We start from the raw sequence: 3,064 nt of genomic DNA on the forward strand, positions 1-3,064 counted from the left end.
TCTCTCAAATTAAAAAAAAAAAAAAAAAAAAAAAATCTTTAAAATCTCTTTGAGACTTCCCTTTCAACTCTTTTGGGTACATACACAGAAACGGAATTGTTAGATCATATGGTAATTCTAATTTTTTGAGGAACCACCATACTGTTTTGAGGAACAGCTATATATAGCAGCTGTACCATTTTACATTCCCACCAATAGTGCACAGAGGTTCTAATTTCTCCACATCCTTGCTAACACTTGTTCTTTTCTGTTTTTCGTTTTGCTTTGTTTTTATAATAGCTATTCTAATAGCTAGCTAACAGGTGTGAGGTGGTCTCATTCTATGGTTATCTTCAGGGTTTTGCAGTCTTCTTAGAGGACAAGACACTATGTGACCCTGAGGAACATCACCAACAATTTACACAATAAAATCCTGCTAGATTTAAGGACACTACTATAGGATGCAACAGTACACATAGTCCCTGCTCTCAAGGATTCTACAATTAGCTGGAAAGAAAGGATATATGCACTTAAAAATAAATAAAAATGCAAGATAGAATAGTCTAAATGATATGTGCTACTGGGGCACCCGGCTGGCTCAGTTAGTGGAGCATGCAACTCTTGATCTCAGGGTTGTGAGTTTGAGCCCCACAGTGGGTGTAGAGATTGCTTAAAAAATAAAAGTAAAATCTTTAAATAATATGTGCTACATGAAGACAGAGAAGGATAAAATTATAGCAGTGGATGATTAGAAAAGGCTTTAAAGACAAGTGGCACCTCAAACATTTTTTTTTTAAAGTGGGCATTTTATTTATTTGTACTTAAACCTATAAACCAATCAGCCAAACTGGTACTATTATCATGATACATTAAAATACAAAACATCTTTCTACAAATGCTAGAATAATGAACAAATTAACAGTTCTAGTAAAACATCACAAGGGACCGAGGAAATCAATGAAGCACATTATAGCTTAACCCTTCATCGTTAATAATTGAAGTTATTAACAAGAAAAGCCTCACAATCTCAGAAAATACAAATTATCCTTCATCACATGTCTTTGTATCTTCACTTCCTATTCTTGAGGTTAGATTCTAGAGCCTAAAGATATCCACATTAGTATTGTAGTGAGAAACACCTTTTATCATTTTGTCCATAGAGCCAATGCTACTGAAACCTCTTTGACTCCAATCGTACCCCCTCAATGGACACAGTAAGAATAATGGGAAACAGAATATCGAGGAAGAGATATATAGGACCTAAAAGACAAAGCCTAGGAGAATAACAGCCACCACCCAAATTGAGACCGAATAATATACTCATCGTCACACATCTTCAGGCTGTATGTTCACAGAGTAATTTGGGAACAAATCCATTATTTGCTGGGTACTAAAATACTTAGCAGATTGTTGTATTACACTATGGCTTTCCCCAGAAGTTTCTAAGATGGACTCCAAATCACTGATGGAATTTTGCTGGAACTGGATCTGGGGCTGCAGAGATTCCTCTCCACAGTTCTGGAGCTGATTATTCCAGGCTTGGGGGCACCAGGTCTGACTGGCCCAGGAATGGTTGCTCCAAGACTGGCCATTCCAGGAGTGGTTGCTCCAAGACTGGCTGTTCCAGGTCTGGTTGCTCCAATTCGGGTTATTCCAGGTCTGGTTGCTCCATATTGGAAGGTTTCCAGAAGTGTTCCTCAGGTATCCCTGGTGGTAGGAATAGAAGCCTGGGTATTCTGCGGTTGCTGTGCTGTTCTGAGTCACACTCTTGCTCTCCTTTGGCCAGTGGTTTTTCTGCCACCTCTTACATTTCATTCTCTGGTTCTGGAACCAGGTCTTCGACCTGCTTATAGCTAAGGTTCAGAATGTTGGAAAGTTCTTGCATCTGCTGGATCGATTTCTGTCTCTGAAATCGATCATTGAGGACATAGAGTTGGGTCTGAGAGAACACGGTCCTGATCTTCTGTTTCTTGCCCTGGGCCGTATCTTCCTTCCTCACTGTTCTCTCCTCTCCAGAAGTGGGTGGTAGTTTTACCCTGGGACTGGTGGAGGAGTCGGGGCAGATCCATGGACGAAGGAAGAGGAGAGACGGTCTCCGTGTGGGGTGTCTCAGCAGATGACATTTGCAGGGATGCATAATTTTCTTCAGGCCCGTAAATCTCAGGCATTGGAGAAGAGTCCCTAGAACTGGGTGCTTCAGGGCCAGGTGGGCATAGGGGCAGAGCTGGATCTGCACTCATGTTGGTGAGTTGAGGGTAGACGGAAAAAAAGAAAGAGCGAGATTGTAAGAAAGGCCCAGGCTTATGGATCTAGGTGGAAGAGCTGAGAAGAGTAGAAAGACCTCCAGATGTTAAGAGTCTGAGAAGGACAGGATGAAGTGCGTCACCACTGCAACAGTAAGAGCCAACCAGCCCAATGGAGCTGAACGCACCTCAAACAGTTTTAAAGGGAGGGTTTAAATTATCCAAGAGAGGAGGAAATTAATTTTTAAATTTCATTTAATTCATGTATTCTTTCAATAAACATTTATTGTGCTCCCAATAAGTGCTAGAAATTGAGCCAGGTGTTGGGCTTACAAAGTCTCCCAAGAGCAAGGGAGTAAGATATGCAATGAGTAGTGACAATCCAAGGTGCTGAGTGTATACATGGTGCACTGAATCACTCTTTTCTAAGAGACTGCTGATATGTCAAGAAGACTGATAATCTCTTTTTATGGTGACTCATAGAGAGAGGATGTAAAGCGCATTTCTTTCCAGATTATGCCCATATCCAATTGTTTCAAATGGAATACAGTTGAGAAGTTTCCCATTTTCCCTTGGGAAAGAGACTATGTTTAAGAAGCTAAGGCTGTTGCAAGTTAGTTATCAGCACTCATACTTATGGGTCCTTTCTCCACACTCCATACGGGTCCTTTCATTCACAAACATGTGCTAGGCATTGGGGAAGCAAGGAAAGATGAATAAGACATAGATCCTGACTTCCAGGATCTCAAAGACAGCTATAATATGAAAGGGCTGTAGTAGAGTAATGAGAGAAAACAAATATGAAAAAAAGAAATCGCTTTCACCCTCCAGAGAAGTCATAA

At 40.7% G+C, this 3,064-nt stretch overlaps 1 pseudogene; it reads right to left on the bottom strand.

The window, feature by feature from the left end:
- Positions 1-1,305: 1,305 nt before the first annotated feature.
- On the bottom strand, positions 1,306-2,219 carry LOC116641491 (annotated as a pseudogene).
- Between the last annotated feature and the right edge of the window lie 845 nt (positions 2,220-3,064).

This window comes from Phoca vitulina, unplaced genomic scaffold (assembly GCF_004348235.1).
Source record: "Phoca vitulina isolate PV1807 unplaced genomic scaffold, GSC_HSeal_1.0 scaffold22, whole genome shotgun sequence".
Classification (NCBI taxonomy): domain Eukaryota; kingdom Metazoa; phylum Chordata; class Mammalia; order Carnivora; family Phocidae; genus Phoca; species Phoca vitulina.